The 27,348-nt window shown below is 40.5% G+C and overlaps 1 protein-coding gene and 1 long non-coding RNA gene across 8 annotated transcripts in view; both read right to left on the bottom strand.

Annotated features, from left to right (window-relative positions):
- Nucleotides 1–27,348, bottom strand: part of PTPRM (protein tyrosine phosphatase receptor type M) — a 778,989-nt gene that overhangs the window by 668,613 nt on the left and 83,028 nt on the right. The window lies entirely within an intron of this gene.
- On the bottom strand, nucleotides 8,447–15,383 carry LOC119872614. Its single transcript, XR_005362675.1, has 3 exons — nucleotides 15,303–15,383; nucleotides 13,726–13,884; nucleotides 8,447–11,283 (listed from the first exon to the last, which is right to left on the bottom strand). It is a non-coding gene; the product is annotated as an uncharacterized LOC119872614 (long non-coding RNA).

The raw sequence follows: 27,348 nt of genomic DNA, 5'->3' as shown, positions 1-27,348 counted from the left end.
TCAGCTTATGGTCTTATGGTGTTTCCCAGATATGTGACTATTGTTCTCTTGCTGCATTCAAGGTTCTCTTTTTCTCTTTAACTCCTGTCATTTTAATTATAATATGTCTCGGATGTGGATTTCTTTAGGTTCATCTTGTTTGGGACTCTCTGTGAATCCTTACCCAAGTTAGGGAAGTTTTCAGCCATTATTTCGTCAAATAAGTTTTCTGCCCCCTTTCTCTCTTCTCTTTCTAGGATCCCATTATTGTGAATGTTAGTCCACTTGATGTTGTTCTAGAAGTCCCTTAAACTAACCTCATTTTTTAAAAAGATTTTATTTATTCATGAAAGACACAGAGGGATAGGCAGAGACATGCACAGAGGGATAAGCAGGCTCCCTGTGGGGAATCTGATGGAGGATTCGATCCCAGGACTCCAGGATCACACCCTGAGCCACTGAGCCCCCCATGCGTCCCGAACCATCCTCATATTTTAAGCTCTTTTTTTTTAATTTTTGCTGTTCTAACTGGGTGACTTCTACTATTCTGTCTTCCAGGTTGCTGATCCATTATTTGGTATCATCTGTTGAATCTCTAGTTTATTTTTCATTTTGGTTATTGTACTCTTCTTCTATGATTGGCTCGCTCTTATATTTTCTAACTCTTCATTTAAGTTCTTACTGTTTTCTCCCATTTTTCTCCCAAGTTTGGTTAGCTTTTTTATGGCCACTGCTTTGAATTCTTTATTAAGTAAATTCCTCATCTCAATTTCTCATTCTTTCTCAGAGTTTTATCTTGTTTTTTCATTTGGAATATATTCCTCTGACTCCTCATATTGTTTGGCTTTCTGTATTTCTTTCTACAAAGGATGAGGAACAGCTACCTCTCAAAGCCATAGCCCTATGTAAGAGCATTCCCTGTGTATACTGAATGTGACTGGTGGTTTGGGCAGTCTGACTGGAGCTGTATTGGATACAAGCCATGGGAGCAGCAGTGTGGGGAGAATCCCAGAACCTGCCATCCCAAGGCTGCCTTAGGATGGTTGGAACTGGACCAGATACAAGCCAGGGGCCCTAGGTACATTGGGTAGCCCTAGCAGGCCAGCAAGAACACCTATACCCTGCTCCCATCAGTGTTATCAAGGTGGAATGGGAGCATAAAAAGTGGCACCAGAGCCTTTAACCCCAGAGAAAGTTCTAGCATTCCATTTCAATTTGGCAAACACTGTAGGGTTAGTTAATGGATTTCCTTTATTTATATTCTAGTTGCTCTTTAAACCACTGATTTTAATCTATGCCCCAGGTTGGGCAAATCCGCAGTGAGCCCTTTAGTGATATCCCTCCCTTACAAAGGTTGCCGTATCAGAAGTGGGAGTCCCATCATTATCATTTCCCCATCTCTCCTACCCTTCTCTATTAGTCTCTCTGTCATTTGTTGTGCAGAAGTTGTTCAATTAGCCGCAGTTCTTCAGCAAGAGCTACTCTACATGTAGGTGTAGATTCTGTGTCCAGGGGAGAACGTGAGTTCAGAGCCTCACTATTATGCCATCATGGGCTGCCTTCCTGGTGAAATACTTTGAACACTAAATCTCAATTTAAACAAAAAGGGTAACAAGAGCTACCTTCTCATAGCTATCTGAGGATTATATGAAATAGTGCATAACAGTTTTTGAGAAAGACTCATTAAGTTTATCCATCATTTTTCAGCCAATTCTGAGATTCACATTTTAAAAAGAACTATATTACAAAAGGAGGGAAAATCCTCAAAACAAGTATGGCTTTTCTATACATGTTAACCTTAAGAAAGTTAAAGGTTTCTAAAGCACAGTGTCGTTTTTTCTCTGAGCACTCACTTCACTCACATTTCCCCTTGACTCCATCAACCATTACATGTTGGATTCCAAGATTTATTTAAGTATGTCTGCAACCATTAGAGAACAGGGGGAAGAGTTACGTCCCAGGGGCTGGGCAGGTTCACTATGGATTGAGCCAAATGTTGAACCAGCCACTCAGGGCAGACACAGAATAAGAGTGGCTATTCTTAGTGGGTAAAGGAAGGAAGAGTAACACCTGGCACATCACTCAGTTAGCTGAGGTCACAGCTGGTGCAAGTTGTAAGGACCAAAAAGGATACATTTCATTATTTCCAAGGAATACTTATACCATAAAGTTGTAGGATAATAGGTACTTCTTCAGTTTTCTCTGTGCAAGCAAAAAATGCCCAGTTTCCTAGGTAAAAGAATTTCCCAACTTATTAGTCCCTTGTCTGTGTGCATTTGGACAGAGGACACAAACAACAGTTCTAACATGTGGGAATATTCCTCGAAAATGTCATCCCTCACAAGCATGATGTGAAATAACACAATTCCCTTCATCACTACCAGACAACAATGTATTTTTATGTTGTGCTGCAACAATTCAAGCATCAATCAATGAAGTTTTCACAATACACTAAGGCCCTTGGAGACAGAAACCTGCCACCTTGAATAGAGCTCGCTGCTGTAAGCAAGCTGTGTTCAGATAGTCACCTTTGGTTTAAGGGATAGAAATGCCATTATAGAATGCACATGCAGCCAAAGGACACCACCACTCATTAACCTGCCCCTCTGCAACATGTCTGAGTCCTTCATATTTGAAATATTTAGAATTCATAGCTTCCACTAAATTATATTTCAATAATGGGTTTAAAAAGCCTATTGCTAAAGTTAACTATTAACTTAAAAATTACATGACACATGAATACATCACGGTCTTCCGTATTACTTTCTTGTAAAAGATTTTATTTTTTTATATTTAAATTTTTTTAATATTTATTTAGAGAGAGAAAAAGAGCATGTAAGCAGGCAGGAGAGGCAGAGGGAGAAGGAGAATCTTAAGCAGCCTCCATCTTAGCACAGAGCCCAAAACAGGGCTCGATCTCATGACCCTGAGATCATGATCTGAGCCAAAAAAAAGATTTAGATGCTTACCTGAGTCACCAGGACACTCCCAAAAGATTTTACTTTTTAGAGCAATTTTGTTATACATCTAAATTTTTTTGAGGTGTATGTAAACATTTTTGAGGTGTATGTAAAAATACACCTCAATTTTCAGGTGTATACCAAAATTGAGAGCATGGTACAAAAATTTCCTATATATTTCCTGACCTCCATTATCATGCAAACCTTCCCCCATTATCAACATGGTAACTATTTTCCCTAGGATGAACCTACACTGACACATCACAATCACCCAAAGTCCATAATTTTACATTACGATTCATTCTTGGTGTTGTAAATTCTATGGATTTGGGCAAAGTATAATAACACGTATCCATCACTGTAATACAAAGAATATTTTCACTGACCTAAAAATCTTCTGTGTAGATCTCTCCATCCACCATCCAAGCCTGGAAACCACTATGATCTCTTTACAGTCTCCACAGTTTTGCCTTTAGCAGAATGTCACTAGGTGATACCATACAGAATTGATTTCTTTCAGGTTGGCTTCTTTCCCTTAGTAATATGCATTTAAGTTTCCTCCATGTCTCCCCATGGCTTGACAGCTCCTTTCTTTTCAGCTCTGAATAATATTCCATTGGATGGATGTATCACAGTTTATTTATTCATCCATCTACTGAAGGACATCTTGGTTGCATCTAAGTGTTGGCAATTATGAATAAAGCTGCTATTAATATCCAACTACAGGTTTTTATGTGGACCTAAGTTTTCACAAGGAGTGTGAGTGGAGTGCTACATGGTATGGCAAGAGTATGTTTAGTTTTGTAAGCAACTGCCAAGTTATCTTCCAATGGTACCAGTACCATTTTGCTTTCCCATCAGCAATAAATGAGAGTTCCTGTTTCTCCACACCTTCAACAGCATTTGGTGCTGTTAGTGTTTTGGATTTTGACCATCCTAATGGGTATATAGTGGTATCTCACTGTTGTTTTCATTTGCATTTCCCTGATGACATATGATGTTGAACATCTTTTTATATATTTATCATCTTTATGTCTTCTTTGGTGAGGTGTCATTATAGTCTGTGACCCTTCCATATCATTTTAGGCTCATAAAGTCTATAAGAAATAGTCACAATTCACTATAAAACTTTGAATGCCAAATATAGATCTGAGAAAATAAAAATATCCCCAATTATAAACCCTGATCTGAAAGTCCCTTATTACTCATACTTAAAATCATATGTGGAAAAATATAAAAAAAAGAGAAAAAAAAGGTCCTTACATGTTAAATAAGTCACTCAACATGGCATAGGAAGATGGATTCAGATTTTTCAAAATGTGAACAGTGTGTTTTCCTAGTTTCCTAGTTGTCTAAACTATTTATTTAATGAATATTAGCAGTTTTGGTAAATGCTACTATATTGAAGTTGCAGAATGCATCAAAATACCTGACTATGTGTAAATACATGCTTAAAAATAAAGGGCAAAAATAAAGATAATCTCATTTTTTACCTGAAGGATTAGAAAAAATAAAAAGATTTAAGCATCTGCTGTTGGCAGAGGTGTGAGAAAACAGGAATGCCCCTATTGCTACAGGGAGAATGAATTATACATCCTTTAGGGAAAGTATCTGGTGATGGCAGTTAGCATTTAAAATGCACATGCCCTCTGACTCAGCAATCCTGCTCTCGGGAATCTATTCCATAGAAATAAAAGTATCAGCATTTAAGGATAGATACAGATAGGTATCTTTTGTTTAAAAAGTATTTGTAATAGTAAAAACTAAAATAGCTTGAAAGTACATCACAGGAACATGACTGAATCAATGATGCTACATCCACATACAGAATATTAAGCTGCAATTAAAAAGAATGGAGGAGATTGATATGTATTGACCAGCAGAGATGTTTTGAGATGCTAAGTGAAAAAGACTTTGATAAGTACTGAGTATGACATAATGCCATATCTGTAAAACCTCAAAAAATTGGGTTTTAAAAAGAAAGATTTAACTCCTCTAAGAGCAAGCCTAAATTATTTTGTAATAAAAATGAGAAGAATTGAAAAGTATAGGATAAAGTTTAGACTGACATACTTTATCTACTATATATGAACATACACAGATATAATGTTTGAGTTAACTATTAACTGCTACCTATAAAAATATAGCCCATGTGATCTTCTTCTTAAATAACTGTCCGATACTGACCATTCCCCACACTCACGATGTACTTCTCGTCATGCCCTGTTAGTTCCTAAATTTAACGGCACAAGCTTCCTATAAGTAGGTTACTACCACCACCAAATTGTCCCAGACCCCCAGAGCTGAAGCTAGCCTGGGTGAGGGCTTGCAGGATCAGGGGAAGTGAAAGGGATGGGGGCAGTTGGCTTGCATGGATCATGTGGACAGTTGGAATCACCTTAGATCAGTATTGTTCTTGAGTCACTGCTGAGTCTCCTTCCACAGGACCTGACAGATGATGTGATAGTGCTTGCAGGTCCAGAGCTGCACATGCTCAGTGGTTCTTTGAGGGAAGACCTTCTCACTCCCCTGAGGCCCTATTCAGTCAAGGATGAAACATGCTTGTGTCCCAAAAGTCGCTTCTCTTACTGCTTCCGGCTTTGAGTTCTCACACACAGAACAGCATCCCTGGATGCAATCAAATCTCTTAAGTAGGATGACCGTGAGATTTTTCTTGATCTGTGATGTGCTAGCATCCCAATAAACCCATTTTTAGTTGAAAATAGCATCAGTCAAAAATGCATGTAATACACTCAACCTACTGAACATCATAGCTCAGCCTCACCTACTTTAACCATGCTCAGAACACCTACGTTAGCCTAGAGTTGGGCGAAATTATCTGACACAAAATCTATCTTATAATAAAGAGCTGAATATCTCATGTAATTGATCGAACACTCTACTGAAAGTGATGAACAGAATGAATGTACGTGTACAGAATAGTTGTAGGTATGTCAGTTGTTTATCCTCATGATAGCATGGCTGACTGGGAGCTGAGACTCCCTGTCACTGCCCAGCATCACGAAAATACTTCACTGCATACTGCTAGCCTGGGAAAATATCAAAATTCCAAATTCAAAGTATAGTTTCTACTAAATATGTATCACTTTCACACCATCATAAAGTCAAAAAATCGTTTAAGTGGAACCACCATAACTTGGGGGAACATCTGTGTATCTTATAATCCAACCAGGGAAACTTTTAAGGATGAAAAAGGGTGCCATTAAATATTAAGCTGGAAAAAAAAGATGTATGTCAAGACTACTCTAAGAAAAAAAGAGACATAGCCACCCTACCCATGACCCTTGAGCCATGACTGGCTAACCACCCCTTTTCCTCAAGATGTCCCCTTTGTAGGTATGGGTGCCCTCCCTCATCCAGTATAATGACTACCTACTTGCTAAAAGATGATGTCTGAAGCCCTTCCTCACCTAGGTGCTAGAAAAATCACATCTTCCTCACTCATTTGTTCATCCCCAAATACACACTGAGCACCTTGCCTTCTTTGTTCATTCCTTCTGGTAATAACCAAGTACATACGCATACACCCTGTCTTTGTGGAGGTCACATTCTGCTTGGGCTGGACACACAATAAAGAAATAGATATGTAATAGGTTAGGTGATAAGCCCACAGAGAAAAATAAGTCAGGGTAGGGCATAGGGAATGTGGGTTGAAAGTAGTGGGAACTGTTCTGTTTCATATGGAAGGTGGGGCTGTCCTCTCTGAAAAGGTAGTTTTTTGTTTGTTTGCTTTTTGTTTTTAAAGAAGATAGAAGTTTGTTGAATACACCACAAGAGAATGGTAGGCGGGGCAGCAAAGGAGAGGCTGTCTGCTGAAAACGTAGTGTTTGAGCAGAGATCCAAGGGATGGAGAGCAGAGCATTTCAGGTAGGAGAAATCACTGCAAAGGGCTCCAAAGGAAGAGCATGGTACTCAAGGAGTAAGCACGAGGGAGGCAGGGGGCCTGTTCACACAGGGGAAGACTTTGGGTTTTACTCCAAGAAACGGGCCAAGGAACATGTGCCAGGAACTCTGCCACATGATGATCAGAAACAGAGCAGCCTCTGTCTTAATGGAATTCATGTTTGGGAGTGGGGGCAGTGAGATATTAATCAACCAGAGAGAGAAAGGCCTTCTAAGGAAGGTGCCTCTCACCAACTCCCTTTTCAACTGTGGTCCATCTGCTTCTCTTGTTCAAAATAAGAGGGGTAAGTTCTGGTGGATTCCATCTCTATGTCTAGATAGTAAAACTTAACTGTTCTGCTGTATTTGCTAAACCATACAGCCATTAAAGCCAGTAACCACTTGTCATTTTTGGTTCCAAGAATCCAACGTTACTACGAAAAAGTAAAGTAGTTCTTTTACACAATGCACTTATTAACTTCCAAACAATTCCAAAAGCCTGTCTTCAGGGAAGAATCTGGTGGGGTTTTACAAACTGTAAGAAATGTGTAATCATTGGCTGCTTCGGGGCAATTCTAAAAACAACATGTGGGTTTTACACAACTGGTTTATCAAACTGGAAAGAGAAAAATATTTGGAAAAACGGGATGAGTAGGACACTCAATGTAGTCTGTCTAGAAAGTGTCAGCATTTTAGGTAAAGAGAAAATGCCACTCCTTAAATCCCAAATTAAATTTCCAAATAATTTTGACATCTGTCCCTAGACTTGGCTTATCAGGAATTCATAGGCAAAACTGTGCCAAGCACAAAAAAACAGTATCAGTTCAAAGACTTACAAGTGCCTGTCAAAGAACTAAAAGCGTACTTTTAAAAATATTTTCATAGTCTCAGGACTTAACAAAAATCATCTTGTTCATATTGTTTTAGTTTTTAAATAATCAGCCACATTCAAATCAATAGAACGCTTGTCAGTAAGAATTGTGCAGTTAAATCTTTAGATTGCGGGGGGGGGGGGGGGGCTCTCTTCTAAAATTCACACACACACTGGACTAGAATCACCCTCCAGCTGATGGAAAACTTGCCCAGATGGGACATCAACCAACTATTTTGAGACATAAAATTTTCATGAGGGGTGGAAGGATGGTACTTTAGATACAAAAGTCAGTGATGCTGATAGCTGATGTTGGCTACATATTAATCCTCTACAGTGGACCTTTGCAAGCTAGAGACAGTATAAATCGGGCTAATGCACAAGGATGAGATATGAAGTTCAAGCTCACCAAAACACTGGACAGAGGGAAGGCTCTGCCCCCATAGGTGGAACTCATGAGGAGGCACAAACTTTTCTTTTTTTTAACGCCAAGGCTCTGAGATGACCAAGAAGTTATCTGTCTACTAACCTGTCACTAAAGAAGATAGGAGACAAAATAATTTTTCCAAACATCACAACAATAAATGATTTCTGTATTCGAATAGCCAAGAATGAAAAAGTAAGCCAAAGAAAATGTCTTTGCTTCCCTGGACTTCTAGAAGCCTCGACGACACTTTTTGAGAACAAGAGGCCAAGTCTGAATTATGTCTTCATCCCTTGATGCCTAGCAGAGTGCCACAGTTAATTTCACAATTTAAAAAAATGTAGTGAATGTGAGAGTAAACAATTTTTTTTCCATCACCCGCCAAGTTTTGTGTCATGCTAGTTATCTGCAAAAGTCAGTGTGTGGAGAAGGGTCAGACATGGGGTACACAGTACCCGTATTCTTTACCAAGTGATAAGAGGATCAGGAAATTGCTCTGAAAACATGTTCAAGCAACAATCAAAAAAAATTTTTTTTTAATTTTTATTTATTTATGATAGTCACAGAGAGAGAGAGAGGCAGAGACATAGGCAGAGGGAGAAGCAGGCTCCATGCAGGGAGCCCGACGTGGGATTCGATCCCGGGTCTCCAGGATCGCGCCCTGGGCCAAAGGCAGGCGCCAAACCGCTGCGCCACCCAGGGATCCTCAAGCAACAATCAATGTTCATTTTGTCCTCGCCACTGGAATGAAAAGAAGTTGTGACATCAGTAAACATCCAGAGACGTTTCAGGCTGTGTGGGTTGGATTTAATTTTTATGCATGTATTTATTTTCTTCTCACTGCACAGTCTCTGCATGGGCTCTTCGTGGAAGTCAGCTCTGGTGTGCTTTCGGTGTGCCCCATGGATGAGGGCTCTCTTGCATCCAGGGCTTTTCAGCCTTCCTTGAAAATGTCACAATGTCCTCAGCATCAAGGACAGCTTCTGGCAAGTTATGTGAGATGATTTAAAATGCAAACTATCTGTGCAACTGAAAAGGCACTAAAAGAACGGAGGCCTGAAGCTAAAAAACTAAAATCTCTACTCCCAGGACCCTGCCAGCAAGACCTAACAAAAAGAGTAACTTTCTATTTGTGATATTTACAAAGCAGGATTGTTTTATTAAAACTGATTGAGTTTATGTCTCCTGCCAAGTTGACTAAAATATATTTCTAGATGCAGCCTGAGTGCACACATTGTTTCAACACTTAATTACTATGGTGCCAACACGCTCTCTACTGCAAACCTCATACTAGTTCTAGAACATACACGTCACCCTAGGGAAAGAGTTAGGGCCTTGAGCACTTACTACTTGTGTTTTTGAACCAGTAGGACTAAAAGTCATTTCTTTCCATTTAACTGAGCAAAATGATAGTGTCTGGCTTCATTTCTGCAGTATTCACAGAAACAATGCAGAGCCTCGCCAAAGGAGATTAAGACAGAATTTAATCTAATGGGTTATTTTTATTTATTTTACTTCCACCAGCGTCGATTCTCTGTCTTATGGACAAAATTAGAGTACCTCAGGAGTAACTAACTTCTCTACTCTTCACTGGAAAACTGACTGCTCTCTCATTTGTGTCATGCTTTATTTACACCTAGGAAGGACAAGGAACTGCCTCTATGAAACTATGACCTTGAACTTCAGCCTCTCAACACTGCCCGCCCAGCCTCTGGGTTCCTCCCTGGTGTTCTCCTTCATTCCCCATAAAACTGCTGCACATTTGCTCCTCCTCTCCAGACCTTCCCATCTTCCTCCCAGCACATTCTTCTACCTTCTGCACCTTCACAGAGAAAACAGAAGCCAGAGCAGAAATCCCTTTAGCTCCCATCTGTCTGAAAGTGTTCCCACCACTTCCTGCAGCCACAATGGAAGAGGAAATCCTACTCTAATTTTGGGATAATCCCTCCATCAAGCGTAGGATCAGTTTACCACTCATCTTCTTGGGATGCGGTTTCAACTTTCCTGAAAATGGTTTTCAAATTCAGCCAGTCCTTAGAATCATCTGGGCAGCTTTTAAAAATCCCAGCACCAACCACATCCATTACCAATGGCAGGGGAGCCTTTGTGGGTGGGGCCCAACATCATGTTTTTAAGGGAAAAAAAAATGTGTTTTTTAGAAGATTCCAGGTGCCTCCGGTGCACAGATAAAGCTGAGCACTGCTTTCCTCTGTCTTCTAAGAATGTTTAAGTACGTGCAAGTTTCTCCCATCTTAAAAACATACCCTCTCTAAATCTCATGTCCCTCTGTAGGTACATCCATAACCCTTCGTTTCCTTCATGATGAAATTTCTTAGATGATTTGTCTATGCTCTTTTCACCTCCTCACCTCGACTCACTTCTCTACCCAGTTTATTCCAGCGTCTGCCCTACTGTCCTCCTCGTACAGCTTTCACAACAGCCAGCAGTGACCCTATTGCCAACACCAGTGGACTCCCCAGTCCTGCTTCCCTTAGCGCCCTTGACCACTCAGCAATATATTTTGTCTAATTCCTACTTCCTAGAGGTTTTTTTCTAGTAAACAGTGTGCCCTTCCAACTTCCACATAACAATCTTTCTTTATCAGTAACATCATCTTCTACTATGCCTTTGAATACTTTTTGTTCCCATCTCTTACTCTCTTACTTTCAAAAAACCAAGCAAATACGTGATAATCTTTTGTCTTTCAATGCATCCTCTTCAGAGAAATCATTTCTATCAGATTATTTTTTTTTTGTAGGAGGCTCTCAAATCTGACTGGTATATCCCTTGTTTTTACTTGTGTTTATTATTGTTTGTGGCTTCTCATGTGGCTTTCATCTTTAAAATGGTTTTATTTTTCTCTCTCATCTCTTAACCATGATTGATTGGCTCAGCTTTTCTCTCTCTTCTGTCTTCTTTCACCCTAGGTATCTTTTCTTTAAACTTTTTGTTTGTTTGTTTTGTAGAAAACCCAGCTATTATTCTTCCTTGGAGACCATGAAGAACGGAGTCAAAATTTGTCTTCTGTTTATGAGATATTTTGTCTTCTGATATACATTCTTCCTCTACCTTTTGTCTGTGGTCCTTTCTTCTCTGAGTTTGCACTCTCTCTGCCAAGGTGTGGTATTTACCAGAAGGTATCCATGCTGGAATGGAGACAATCAGACATGTACCAAATAGTAAGAGAGTAGACTTGCAAGCTTCAAATCCAGAAAGGAATTAATTCCAACATTCTCTCCACCTCTTTGTACCCTGGGAGTACTTCACACTGGAGTTTTCGGTGTGACTCTCTCAGCTTATGCAAAGTCATTAGAAAGAAGTTCTTCATATTACAGGCTCTCTGTGTGGTCATCTCATGACCACCACTACCTGACCTCTCTCCCAGCCTCATTTGGAGCAGTCCCATATTTCTGGGATACTACTCATTCAAGTCGCATGTGGTCACCATGGTGGCCAACACAGGCACACAAATTGGGCACTCACTCCAGGGAACTCCATTCACATAGACTTTGATGTTAATGGAGTCCCTAGAGTTGCTTAGGGCACAACCTGTCCAATGCTACCCAGTGACTCTTCTGCTCTATCAGCTCCAACATAGCTGCTATAGAAAGAGTCCTCCTCCCCCATCGTATCATTTTAGGGAAGCCATTTAATTTTTATAGGCCCGACTGCTTGAGAAATCTGCATCTTGCCCCAAATTTGAGGACTGTGTAAGCTCAGAGCATCCTCTCTTCTTTGGTTCAAATTTTACTGTATTTGGCAGATATTCCTTGTAGTTTGTGATCTGAGGTATAGCTACTTAACAGGAGACAGGATTTTCTTCTTTATTTTTCATTCTCTTTGTTCCTTTTGGGAGCTTCAGGCAGAAAAGTGGAATAAAAATTCCTTTGCTCCACCATCTTTAACTACGTCTCTGTTTAATTTTTAAACAGTTTAAACTAAGGCCAACACCCCCCCTTTTGGGGGGAAGCCAACCAAATGCTAACTATCCAAAAAGTCTTATTAAGTTGATTAAATTATAAAAGAATCACTTAGGCTTCAATTTGCTATTCTGAATATTTCCAGACTGGACTCATTCCTAAAAGACAACATATTTTACTATGTTACATTGTATGTAAGTGATAAATATATATTTTGCTTTCTACTTATTAACAATCTCAATGAGAAAAGGCTCCCCATTTCAGTGACCATTGATTCCAACGCTTGTTGAGCTTAAACTCCATTTTTTAAAATGGGTTCTTGAAAGACATGCTTGGAAGATTATAAACCTTACCAATGCCAGGAATTAACTTTCATTTAACTTGATCCTGAATAAATTCAGGCTGAGTGCTTTGAGAAGGGTAGGCTCTTCCCTGAGAAATTACATCTAAAAGTTAAGAGTGATGATCAAAGACAACCACCTTTCTCTCTTCACTCTGCTAAGTGTGAATCCAGCTTTAACCATCTCCCATCACTTGTGTACTTTGGTATACTAGCCAATATAAAATTCTAAGGTTGTCACCATTTATGTCGTAAGTTTTTTTATTTATTTGTTTCTTTTGTAAATCATGACAAAATTAAACTAGATCAGCTATTTGGGCTTTTAAAGATATTATTTATTTATTCATGAGAGACACACAGAGAGAGGCAGAGACACAGGCAGAGGGAGAAGCAGGCTCCATGCAGGGAGCCCGACGTGGGACTCAATCCGGGGACCCCAGAATCATTCCCTGAACTGAAGGTGGCACTAAGCCGCTGAGCCACCCAGGGATCCCCCTATTTGGGCTTTTAAAAGCCCTGCTTTCTCTTCCACTCAGCTAGCAGAACCTCAAATGTAAAATCACAATCAAGTACAATGGCCAGTTATATAACATTGACTTAGAAATGATCACTGATTTTCTCTAAATTGATTACTTTCTTTTGGCAGAATACTTCAAAAATAATAATACGTATTCCATATTATTATATCTTCCACTTACACAATACTGAAACATTCCTCTATTCCATAATATAAACATTAACTTCATAAAAAGATGGTTACCTAGGCATAAAACATTTGGACAGGTTATTATATATATTTTTCTAGTTAAGAGTGACAAAATGAAGAGCTGATAGATTATGACCCCTTGGAAGCAAGTTATGTAGTTGGAACGGGTAGGGGTCGGAGGGGGGAGGAAGTCTGGGCAAAGCGTCTCTCAGGACCAAACCACATGTCGTGCTAATGGAGGCAAAGCAAGAAATGTAACCTGACAAGTGTTCAGAGACTGAAGCAATGTTCCATCAAGTGTTTTTAAATTCAGTTCCACACAAGTCAAATCAGTTTTGCCCAGATATTTTACCAGACATTTAGCTGGTGTGTATATAATTATCTGTCTCTCCAAATCGTTGGTGGGGAGGGGCAAACACGACAAGGAGGGGCAAAGTGATTACAGAAGTGAATAAACTAGAAGACCTGATGATGTAAAAGAGAGCTAAGACCCATTCCAACATTAAAAATGTCCTGTTTCATTTTAACATCTAAGCAACATATTTTTGTTGTTTTAAATCTAAAGGTCGCTCAGAAGATTGAGAGCAAATATGTAGGGTATTATTCCCGATGGAAGACCTACCTTGTTCACCATCTTTATCAAGACAATGCTGTAGGATTCTCAGCATGTGTTACAACTTCCCATCATTTTTCATAGCCAATCAAGTTGCTTACCATACCACAAAGCATCCTTAGAATATAATCTTCAGAATTCATTCGGGGTCCTTAATAGCTAAAATACCTTGGAAGAGATCCAAGACATAACGGCTCTATGTAAGTTTCATCTCAGTTTTGAAATGATAATCATATTGCAAAATACAAAAGAGCAAATAGTACACCAATTCTTCAGGCAGACCTCCACAAAGTCTCAAGTACCAAAACAGAAACATATCACACTGCTGCATGAATGTTTTTATAGTCCCCACTTATTTTCTCTGCCTCTATATCTATAGATATCTATATCTATTCAAAGATATATCTTTGCTACTTGATTCACCAACTAATTAAGGTGAAATACAATTGCTAATTGTACAATTGCTAATAACTACATTCATGATCAGCTATAGAGAAATACACATTTTCTTCCTGTGTTTCAGTCTGACTTTATAACATCAAGCATGCTGAAACATAATTTATGGACTGAAAATATACTTTGAATCAAAGCAAACTTTTTTAAAGAGAAAGTGGAAGGGTGAGAATCTATAAATAGTAAGTTTTATATCTCATCATATACTCTTTATATCTGCACTGTCCAATATAATAGCCCTCAGCCACATATGGCTATTGAGTACTGAAAGGTGGCTAGTCCAAGTTGAGATGTAAGTATAAAAAATAAAATACCAAGTTTTGAAAGCTTAGCTAAAGAAAGTAAAATATCTCATTATTTAATTTTATATTGATGACAGATTCAAATGATAATATTTTGGATATTCAGGTTAAATAAAATATATCAAAATATATAATTAAAATACATTAAACTTTTTACTTTTTTAAACGTAGCTACTAGAAAATGTTATAATTACAGTTCACATGATATTTCTACTGGACAGTGTGGTTTTTACAGTGATTTGAAATAGTCTGAGGCAATTCAACCATCCACTAGATTAAATGAAGCTATAAGATGACATGCATGGTCTCCCTAACTCTCCTGTATGTGTTGCAGGGGTAGGAAACAGCATAGCTGTCCATCAAGAAGGCTACTGAAACAAAAGATTCAACTCCTTGCCTTTAGCCTGATCTCTGACATTTAACTCTTCCAAAAATGTCCTTCACTTCACAGTTGAATGCAAGCAGGATATCAGCCCAAATCAGGCCATCCTCACAACACCCATACCACACGTGTGGTTCTCATCCTAGATCACTGCCACCAAACAGAGGTCTTCTTTCTATGGAAATGGTCACCACAAAGAGTTGGGGAAATGGGTCGTATGACTGTGCTAAATTCTAGCCCTAAGCTCACTTAAGCTCTCCACTGCTTCCATTGCTTTGTACCTTCCTGCCCTGGCTTCCCTAGATTTCCACAACTGGAAACTGTTGGTCATGGAGCATTCACCACATGGCACCTGGGCAGTCTCTAATACACCTTGGGGGCAGCAGATGTAGCATTTCATGGAAGAGTGTCATGAAATACATACATTCATTCATTTAACATATACTTACAGAGCTCCTATTATGTGCCAGGCATTGTTCTGAGGCACCTGGCATACACCAAGGAACAAAGAGACAGTGATCGATCATCTGTTCAAGCAAGTAGACAGAAAATAAACAAAGAACATAATAGGTGAATTACAAAGTATTCTAGGAGGTAATGAATGGTAAGCAGAAAAGACACAGTGTGGGGTAAAAGCAGGGAAAGCCTAGGGCTGAGGGTATTATAGTTATATGGGTGGTTGAGAAGGTGGGGTTTATAAAAAGCCCCAGAGATGGCATCTGGGGACGGGGCTGGAGGCAGCTATATGGGGAGCAGGGCGGACATGGTCCACGCACAGAAAGGAGGTCAGTATGGCAGCAGTCAGCTGGGTGGGAGGCTGAGTCACAGGCCACAGAGCTAAGGGCCAGACCAGGCAGGATTCATGGGCCATTGGGAGGACTTCAGTTTTCACTCTGAGCCAACAATCTGCTGGAAGGGTTTAAGCAGAAGAATGATTTGCTCTGAGTGTTCTTTGAACTCATCATCTTATCTGTTGTTCTAGATACTCCAGGAGTTAAGGGTAGAAGCAGAGACTATTCAAAAATGTGTTTAATATTGTCACAACTGGAAGCTAAATAACAATTAAGACAAAGAAAAATAACAGTCATGGTTTCTGATCTGGTCTGTGGGAAAAGAGGCTATGAGTGGTAAAGTGGGAGATGTTAGGCAAAGCCTGTCTTGGCCAAGACACAAAATGGTGTCCTTCTGACTCTGCACTAAAGAGCTGGTATGGAAGGCATTCAGAATGTCTTCAGGCATGCTTGTGGTAAAATATCTAGCTCCTCCCTCCTTTTATGTTTTTTTGAGGATTTTATTTATATATGTATGTATGTATGTATGTATGTATGTATGTATGTATTTATTTATTTATTTATTTATTTATTTGCAAGAGAGAAAGAGAGAGAGAGCAGGAGAGGAGCAGAGGGAGAGGGAGAGAGAGTCTCAAGCAAATTCTGCACTGGGCACAGAGCCCCACGCAGGGCTCAATCTCACAACCACAAGACCATGACTTGGACCCAAAACAAGAATCAGATGCTCAATCGACTGAACTTCCAAGTGTCCCTGCTCCTTTCCTTTTAAAAAAGGACTGCTTTAAGGGAGTTTGCCTTTCTCTTTTTTATGAAAGAAAAATTTTCTCTAGAAACAAACAAACTATAACAGCAGAAAGAGAAAAAGATGGAACACAACTGACCCTGGGAATTCCAACCTGATTTAACATTTTATGTGGATTGCCTTTAGATTACCTCTAGCAGGAAAATGTGACCATGTAAAGAAAAAAAAATTATCTGTATAAACAAACATTAATACAGAACTAATTTTCTTAGTTCTCATTTCACTGAATAATTATACCTTTGGGCTAACATGAATAATTTATTAAGTAGCATGCAGTTTATATGTAGCCCTGCAACTTTTTGCCCTCATTATACAATCATTTGAAATCATTCTAGGGTAAACCATGGCTGAAAAGTGACTTCCATGCAAATGTCCTTCTCCTTTTAGCCTATGGATAGTTAACTAAGTGTCTCTTCAGGTTAATAAGAGCTATTCCAAAAGCTTTTTAAAAATTTTCTGTCTGGTATTTTAATCTCGTCAAGCCTTTCCTGAGGTAAAAAAAAAAAAAATTCTGTCTGAAATATGTTCAAGAATTCATTTAAGTTCTAAAGTACTAAACTTTTTTTTTGTTAGATTATGAATACTAATCCTTAACTCAATTAAACTTTTAAGTAATGTAAAACTATATATTTGTTCCCTGGCTTCTCTATGGTTGTTATCAAAAGTAACCTATACTTCCACTAGAACCATTGTTATAATAATGTCCTCCTAAAACAATTCAGTCATGGTGGCTTGGGACGAAAGGCCCTCAGAGAGTTCCACTTCCCATTAAAACTGTCTCCATTTTTAGCTGTTACAAAAAAGCCAATGCGGAATGAAGCACTAGTGCATTAATCCTCAGAGGTGACCTGTTTAGATAAGTCTCCCACTGCAAAGAACCTTGAGTGGTCCTCCTCATTTTTCTTCTTCACACTCTCTGGTATGTTGCAGATCATCACAAAATGGTAATCTAATTACGACAACTATTAATTATGCTCATGATTAATTTGAAATACCCAACACAAAATGTAAATGGTATGGTAAAAGACAACACATAGTCTTAATGAAATTCTAACACCTGAAAGTGTTCAGCATCATTATCAGTCAAGCAACTGCTTAATTTTCTCTCCGCTGAGCATATTAATAGAGTTGGCCCTGGTATTATTTACTGAAAATGTGCTTCAATGCAAAACAATTAGTGTGCACCTGAACTGTGGCCCGGACCTGCAGACACTCTTTCCCTATGAGCCTCTCAGGCCATGCCTAAAATAAAATAATTAGTCCCTGGCTTTTGACTTGCTCTGAATACCTTCTCACCTACTTCCCCCAACATCCAGTCCCTCAAAGTCTACCAATTGCCTTGAAATCTCCAAATACAATACAATTTACCCATATTAAGTAAACTACTATGCAAAATTTTTATAGTGGAATAGTGGGGAGAAAGTTGGTTGAGAAAGATAAACAAAGACAAGAAGGCGTAGCTCAAAATACCAGGGATATAAAGACTGTATTCCTGAGATATAAAGTGGAAGAGTATAGGACCAGGGAAAAACCATCTGCTGAGTGTCCAGAAGACTCGGCTACAGGAGATGGAATTAAATCTGTATGACAGCTCTGAGGGCTGGGACAAAGTGTTGTGAAGATTATGTGGGCATTGGAGCCTTTCCATTAATTAAACTAAAATAGAATTATTGACCAAAGCACAAGGCTGCCCCAGTGTTTACCCTAGCAAGAACACCCTGGTAACTTTACTCTGTGTCCAGGTAGTGACAGGGGAAGGCCGAGGTAATACAGATATGAGCAGTATTATTGGTCTAACTTGGGATTTCCTTTCCACCTACTTTACAATTTCCCCCGCACAAGCAACAATCTTTGTCCTGGGAAGGGAAGGGAACAGAAGCCACAGAAAGGGAAGGAAAGAGAGAAATCAAGGGAAAGGAAGGGAATATATACAGAGGATTAAAGGGCAAAGGGTGGAAAAGAGAGAAAGGGGATGCTGAATCCAGGAATAAATTTTTTTTAACCAAAACTTGCATTAATAGTTTAGCCTCGTAACACTTTTTTTTATCAAAATATTCTTTACTTAGTGAAATGTATCTTAATGATATATATTTGAAATGTCTTATGGCATGTCTTTCTCCTAAGATCAAAACACACCGTGTTTCCATCAAACAATTAATCTTGTTGTTTCAATCTAATAGCATATTTCTCATCTATATTCACAGAATATTAACAAAAGTTAAATAAATCTGCTCTATAAAATCCTGATTCAAGTATAGGTAGGTTAAGCATACACATTCAAGGAAAAGCTACAAAGATTCTAATTTAAATGCTCTTTTAAATTATAATACCTTCAAAAAGATGCAGATTGCCTGGAGACAGCAGGAGGGATAATTTGATCTCTCATCTCGGAAACACTATTAAGGCTGGAGCTGATCTATGTCTACATACTATGTCTGATCAAATGTACAAGTTAGTATATAAAATGCAAACAAATACCTATTTAAATGAAAATCTGAACATCTTAAAATCTAGATCAGCTATAATAAACCATAAATGGCCAATATCTCAAAGGAAAACTCATTGGCTGAGATTTCTAGAATGTAATGCATATGTATACACACATGGGAACACCAAAAACCCTTAAAAGGAAAACTGGTTGCCTGAATGAAAGTGTGTTCTATCCAAACATACAGGATGAGGAAATGTGATAATAGCATCTACTTATTCATCAGTCTAAAAATAAAAAGAATGCTCACCTCAATGTCAAAGTAGCTACATGCATGAGGGGACTCTTGCCAGGAAATATTCACTCTCTTATTGCTGTCTTGGTGGAACTACAAAGTTTTTTATGTCTAACCTAGACCCCTCCCACAGACATCAGCCTATAGGTGTAATTGCATACTCAGCGACCCCACTTAAATATCTATTTGACACCTCAAATTTAAAATGCCCAAGCCAGGGATCCCTGGGTGGCGCAGCGGCTGGGCGCCTGCCTTTGGCCCAGGGCGCGATCCTGGAGACCCGGGATCGAATCCCACGTCGGGCTCCCTGCATGGAGCCTGCTTCTCCCTCTGCCTGTGTCTCTGCCTCTCTCTCTCTCTCTCTCTCTCTGTGACTATCATTAAAAAAATAATAATAAAATAAAATAAAATAAATAAAATAAAATGCCCAAGTCAAACTCTTGATTTTCCCTATCACCTTTCCTCTTTCAAACCTATTCCTCCCATGGTCTTCCAACCCTCAACCCTCAGTTAATGGCAACACCATCAATCTGCCTATTTGGGCCAAACACAAAGGAGTCACTCTTGACCTTGTCTACTCCTAATGAAATCCAATGTCACCAAATTCTACGGTTCTACCCATAAACATATATCCAGAGGCTAATCACTCCTTATTACCTCCATTGTTTCCAGCTGGTCCAAGCATCTATCAACTCTTGCATTAAATATTTCAAAAGCTTCCTAATGGGTCACTCTTTTTCCACCTTTGTCCCTGTACAATCTATTCTATAAAAAGCAGCCAGAATGATTCTTTAAAAAAATAAGTCAGACCATATGACACCATTGGCTCAAAAATCTTCAATGGCTTCCCATGTGCAAGTAAAAGCCTTAGAGTGTCCTATAAGACTTTAAATGATTTGTCCCTGTTTCCTTTCTGAACCCCCCTCCTGCTACTCTCCTCCACCCTCACTTTGATTCTGCCTCTCTGCTTTCATAATTCACTCCAGACCGGCTTTCTCTTCTGTCTGGAACATTCTTTCCCCAGATATCTGCATGGCTCCATCTCTAACTTTCTTCAAGGATCAGGGAGGCATTACCTGGCCACACTATTTAATGGTACAAACCACCTATCCCCATCAATGCTCTCCTTTTCCGCCTTTCTCTGCCTTACTTTTTTTTTTTTTGTTTCCACAGCACTTCTCCCTGTCTCATATATTATCTTACTGTGGCAGGTTGTTTTCTAAAAATAGAGGTCTGACAGTACATCCAGACCCACATGTTCCTCTAGAACCCTGCCATTTCCCTATCAAGAGGTGGAATCTATATGCTCTCCCCTTGAACCTGGGTGGGCCTTTGTGATTGCTTCCACTAACAGTGTGGTGGAAGTAGTTCTATGTGATTTCCAAAACTAGCCATAAAATGCAATGCAGCTTCCGCCTGGCTCTCTTGGGATACTTGTTCTTGGAACCTAGCCACCATGCTGCAAGGAAGGCCAAGCCACATGAAGAGGCTCATATGGAGAAAAATCAACCCAGTCCAGCTGAGAGCCAGCACCAACTTGTACACCACCAGAGTGAGTCACCTGAAAGCACTTTCTCCGGCCATAAGGCTCTTGACGGGACTCCAGTTTTGTCACACAGGGACTTGTACTCACAAGGGTTTACACTTTGGATTTAATGCTCTGTGGCCAGTCTTGCACTTCCTAACAATTTTACTTTTGAATCTGTATTCTGCATGTGAAGCTTGATGGGACAATGGAGCATGAGTTGGGGACTTGAAGCCTTCGCTCCCTTGTGGTCCTTCACCTGTGGGACATTCTTAGTTATCCACTCCCCCAACCACTGCCCTCCTCCCCCCGCTCACTATCACACAGTGACTTCTGCCTCCTCTACCCGAGGCAGGGGCCTGGGTACAAACATAAGGAGGGTATCTGTAACATTTCAAGGTACAGCATGTCAAGAGCCATCCCCACCCTGAGCTGGCAGCCATGGTGAGTATGACAAGTGACTTGATGTGGGCAGGCCCTCTTCCATCCCCAATCCAGGTACCAAGCACAACCTGCATGGAGGCTAGACTCCCTTGAGGGCCACCAGTACACTACCAATTTGGTGTTGGGCCCAAGGGAAAAGGCCTGCCTTGACCTCCCCCACCCCTGGCCAGATCACAAGGTGCCTGTCCTCTGGCTGCAAGCCAGTGGGCTGCATGTGCTGAGTGGCAAGGCAAGGCCTGCAGTTGCACTATTCAGTATGATTCCCCAAGCCCAAGGGAACTCAGCATTACAAAGCAAATAACAAACACCATGTCCTGTTCAGGAAGAATCTAAAAAAAGGAGGAACAAATGTTCTGAATTTTAATATTTTAACAGCCCCTTTTGCTGCCCTTCCAACAAGGGGCTCTGAAGTTCACTGTGCATACGCCTGCTGTGGCCTTCACTGTGAATTGCCTCTGTGGAGGCCCCATGAAGCCAAGATGAGCTTTCCCCAAGGATTTCTGCCCAAACCACTGATTCCTGAGCAAGAGAAACGTTGCTATGCTTTTTAGTCACTGAGCTTGAGGGCGGCCAGTTGTGCAGTAAAAGCTAACTAGAACACTTACTTGGCTGTTTACCTCCTGACTCCTGCCCCCACCACACGTGCGCACATGTGCACACATGCAGTGATGTTGAGAGTGTTTTTTTTTAGTGCTGTACCTCCAGTACCTAGAACAGTGCCCCACATAGTAGCTGTCCAATAAATACTTGCCCAATGAACTGAAGTCTCATTCTGATGAAACTTTATCTTTAGATGGGGCTACAAATAAGCAGGTGACTGGTACAGGAAAATGTCACTAGCTTAAAATACTGAGGGTGAAGTAGCTGGGAAAATATGCGGTGCATCCCTGCTGATGGCCAGTGCTTAGGAAGGCTGTGGTCCTTCCTCCAGCCATCAGTGACCTGGTGGTTCCGGGAAGAGGGCACAGAGTGAGCACTCTGCAGACAGGACTGCCCTTCTCCATGCTGACCATCGGCTTACCCCGCAGAATATAATGTCCTGGCCTGTGACCACCGTAACCACAGTCTGCAGGGAGGAGCAGAGGGCAGAATGCATTTATTTTGCAAACATGGACAAAATGTCTACTACATGCAAAGACGTATTCCTGGCCATTAAAGGAAGTGAAAACATGAATCAGAACTGGTCTTTAGCATTAATCTTTTATTAAGATTATATATGTGAACATACTTGGCAAACTATATGGCCACGTGAGAACAAAACCATTAATGACAGTAATGATTATTATTCAAGTGTTTTCCATACCACATTGCCCCTCATTGTCAGATGTCAGGTATTTATCCAACTAGAACCAAGAAGGTATACAGTAGGAGTCTACAAGGAGTACCAGATGATGACAGTATAAGTAGTTTTCCATGAAGCAGGAGCTACAAGTCCATAGTAGGAACAGCCTTACCTTTCCATAGGACAACTGGATCTTTCTGGACCACCCAGATCATTTCAAATCATGACTTCATTTTTATGAATGGTTGGGTAAATAAATATATATATATACACACACATACACACATATAATAAACAAACAAATAAATACATAAATCTATACTTCTGACCAATTATAGATTACGTTTCCATTTACGAGCCTGGAAATTGGCAAGAGACTAATTTCTCTCTATTCTTGGCACATTCATTGTCACTGCTTTTCCAAGGACTCTTCCCAACCTTTCCCTACTGAGAACTCAGTCCGGGCCAAGATCTTTAGAGCAGCAAACTCACTGGCAAGAATCCCACATGAGCGTCATGAATGGCTCACAGATGCAGCTGATGCAAGAGACAGAACCAACTGCCAATCTCGGGTCTTCTTTTCTCTTGGAGGAATTCAGAAACTGAACCACACTATAATGAGAGCTTCGAAAAGTCACATCGGTGCTACATCTTTTCATTTCTCATGAAAAGAAGAACAGCTTTTTAAATATAAAATTCTGTTGCAAATGCATCCATGATTTCTTGAGCAGATCTTTCCCTTTGCCTCCTTGTCCCTCTGTCCAGTGCAAAGACCATCCTGTTCTCCTGCACAGATTTCTACTGTTGCCCCAGTGATTCATCTCACCATTAAGCTAACTTGGGTACATTAGGAAGTGACTCTACTGTGGTATCAGGAAAGTCAGCTGGCTCTTCTTGAGAGGAGGACGGAGCCCATGCTCTCCCTGAATTGTATAACCTGCTGAGGTTAGGTCTCCAGATATTAGGGAATGATCTAATGTTGTGCTTAAGAAGTTTTGGGGTGCCTGGGTGGTACAGAATCCAACTCTTTGTTTTGACTGAGATTGCGATCTTAGGCTGGGGTTAGTGTCTCAGTCGTGATGCTGCACCCATGCAGGGCTCTGCACTCAGCAGGGAGTCTCCTTGAGATTCTCTCTCCTTTTCACTCTGACCCTCTCACTCATGTTCTCTCTCTCTCTTTCAAATAAATAAATCATTAAGAATTCTGCTTGTCTGTGGACCTCCCTGCAAAGGTTCCTGAACTTCTCCTTAGAAGCTTCCCTTCTATGGGTGCTCTGTAGTCTGCCTTCTTGTGTGCAAGTATAGCACCTTCCAGGGCCCACTGGCACCCTCTAGAAGGCTGGGTGGAGAACTCTTCAAGCCATGCTGTCCAAAGACTCCCCAACAAATGAGGAAAAATGACAGAAACTTTAAAATGAGGCAGAAGAATCAAAATCATTGACTTTCTGGGACAATCTAAGGCTTCTCCATGAGAACAAGCCAGTCTGGAAAGACCAAATCACTTTTCTTTGGTGCCAGCCTTCTCCACTAATCTAGCCACACTTGAACACTTGAGTTTCCATCATCCACAGAGTACCCCAAGGTGAAAGAAAAGACATGCGTCACAAATGAGAAAAAGAGATTATTCAGTGAGGCTGCTCTGTGAAGAATGAATGTGACAGGGAAGATGGTGAGTAGAAAGAAGAACCGATCAATGCCCCGACTACTATTTACTGAGCATCTACTCTCTGCCAAACACCACTGTAGGTTCTGGAATGTCAGCTAAGTAAGTAATAAGATAAGCAGGCCCTTCCTCACTTGGAACTTTCTCTTCACTTAGAGAAAGTAGAGGCAGCTGATAGTTAAGGAAACAAATAAATGAATAAGACAACTTTGTATTGTAGGCAGAAAATGAACTGAGGCAAGGGAGAGGATGCTGTAGATAGGGTGGTCAGGGATAGCCACCATGTACTCATTTAGACAATAAATATTTACTAATTTCCTCAGTGCCACGCATTGTTCTAGACACTGAGAATTCAGAAGTGAATGCATAGACAGGAAAGAGCAAAAATATTCCTGAAATCATGGACTCATATTCTAGTAAGAGACAAACAAAATAAGAGACAAAACTAAATAAACATTTAGTATGTATGATGGAAAAGAATCTGCGGGGGGAAAATAAAGCAAAGGAGGGGAGATATGGAGTATGTGTGTGTTTGTGTATGTGTGCGTGTGTACGTACTATTTTAAATAAGGTCACCAAATAGGACCTCATTAGCAACCATCTACCATTTGTTTTGTTGTTGTTGTTTTTTTTCAAGATTTTATTTATTTATTCATGACAGAGAGAGAGTTAAAGGCAGAGACACAGGCAGAGGGAGAAGCAGGTCCCATGCAGGAAGCCCGAGGCGGGACTCGATCCTGGATCTCCAGCATCAGGCCCTGGGTTGAAGGTGGAGCTAAACCGCTAAGCCACTGGGGCTACTACCCCCCATCTACCATTTGAATGTAGATCTGCACAGAGAAATTTGCCCATTGAAGAACTAGAGGTAAAGCTTCAAGTAGAAAGACAGGAAGTGCAAAGGCCCGGAGACGGAAACAGGGTTAGAGCATTAAAGACTAGAAATGTTATCAGGGTGACTGAAGCACAGAGAATGAGAAGGGAAACAGATGAAGCCAGAGAGGTGACCAACATGAAAGCATTCCTGGAAACCAAAGCAAGGTGGCCCGAAGAGAAAGAAGACACAGCTGCTGTAAACATTCACTGTTCGATCTACTTACCAGGAAAGCTTCACATGAGACAAACAGCACATTCTCCTGCCTTCAGCTACTCACTGTGTCAACCAAGTAAGACACTGAGGACCTACAATGAGTAAGACACTGTGTGCTGCATTTTCTCTGTTGGTCATGTCATACTTCAGGCCCTACCTGTCCCCCATCCCCCCCATATATAAAGTCTTTACATGGCAGAGAAAGCAAGCACTCAAAGCAGAGTAAGTGTGCAATTCTAATACAGCTGGTGACTGGCATGTTGAAAATAGGAAGCAGAGAGGCCCATTGATTCAATCCAAGTCTGAAGCAGAAATGCCTGGACAATGTCTGCATAAATCACCGAGCATTTCTGCTACTCTCTGCACTAAGCTTATGTACTTTTTAAGTACATATGTTTATGAAACAAAGCTACCTTTTTTTTCTTAAGAAGGTCTAAAAGTTTTAAATAGACATTCAGGCCTCCTAGGACTCGTTCTGGAGATAAAGAGGCAAATTCTGTGTAGCTGCATTTGAGTCACCCCACAGCCTAGAAGAGCATTCAAGAATAAACAGCAGCCATCAGGGTCTTCTTCCCAAAGGAATGCGACTAAAAATCCTCATTGTTCTTTCCTGGGAAAGAGGCTTGCTGATAAACACCGCAAGCCCATGCTGGCAAGAGCAAAACATAAATGAAACACCTTTTTGTTTCATGGCTGCTTTTTGAGCAGGATTGTTTCATGAAAATTTCTGTCCGTCTTGAATGATGCCCTGCACAAGGCCAGCATACAATTAAAATCGTAATGCCCCTTTCATGGCTCAGCTCATGTAAAACCCACTGTGTAATTTGACTAGAATATAGCATATGAAATGAGTAATGGAGCTTGTATGTGTATCCTGTCATTCTGTATTACTGCTGCGTAAAGAAAGGAGGATGCAAATAGTTAGTGATGAGCAGGGTGAAGGAGGGAAATGAAAATGTCAGGAGCAGGAAGAAACTGTTAAATGGCACCAAATGCCCGCGCGGGGTGTTTGTCTGCCCATGTGCTGCCTGTCTTCCTCAATCCATCATCAGAAAGGACAAGCCACCTCAGGAGGCATGAATGTCCTAAGTCAGGAGGATGGGGGGGCCTGCCTTCCCCGACTGCCTACGGCAATAGCATGCCCGCCCTAAACTGTCAGTTTAGGGGCTTCGCTCTAATTTAGCTGCTGTCAATGGGAGATCCAGAAATAGCAGCACACAAGGACCTTGGCCTTCAGACCCTGCCGACGATTTGGGTAACCCTCACACCGGAGGGAAGGGATGATAATTTGGTACAGGGACATGGACACAACTATCTCCTCTCAATCTTTTGTTCAATAAATAGTTCTAATTTTATGAATTAATCCATGAACCAGCTAGTCAACTCTTGGTTTTAAAAACAAAAACAACAACAACAAAACCTCTCCATTACGTACTTTATATTAAACACAGGGAGTGGAAATTGAAAGCTGCAGAAATAACACACAAAACCTAGCTGTTCCAAAAATAAGCAGAATTTACAAAGAAAAAGGTGGTTTAAAAATGCTTAAAATCCAACCCCACGACTGAAAATGTGGGGCCAGTAAAAAGCAGAAAGATTCCAAATGAAATGAAAGGAAAACGGGGAGTCTATCACTGTCCACATTCTCTGCAGAGGAGTTCAAGCTGGGGCAAGACCACGAGGTGCTCTCCAAGGGAAAGGTGTTGCTCCCACAAGCTGACTGCTCCCCCCACCAGGGGAACAAGTCCGTTGGAGAGAAGAGGAAACTACTTGCACAAGGGAATCCTCTCCCTAAAGAACGAGACAGGAAAACAACAAACTTCTCATTCTCTCAAAGAACAGGGCACAGAAGCATCCAATCACCTGTAAACAAGCGGACCACCAGATGGCCACAGAAAAGAACTACACCTCCAAAAAAGGTTCTTCACATATGTTAACGTATTCTCATCATCTATATTCTTCTGTTGCACTTCGGCTCAAAAGCATGGACTTTGTTCTCTTTCCAGTGAATTCCTGAATATGGTAACAGGGTAGGCAGCAAAGGGAAACATGAAGAGAGTATATTTAATCATACCTCATAGTGGTGATTCAATTATCTCAGGTAGTTGGTTTACTCAGATTACTTCCAGTGTGCATTTCAAAAGCTAGCCCCATTGTACTATTTTGTTCTTTAGGCCC

This window comes from Canis lupus, chromosome 7, assembly GCF_011100685.1.
Source record: "Canis lupus familiaris isolate Mischka breed German Shepherd chromosome 7, alternate assembly UU_Cfam_GSD_1.0, whole genome shotgun sequence".
NCBI lineage: Eukaryota > Metazoa > Chordata > Mammalia > Carnivora > Canidae > Canis > Canis lupus.
Note: the sequence above shows the minus strand (reverse complement) of the source record. Positions and strands in the feature narration are given on the sequence as shown.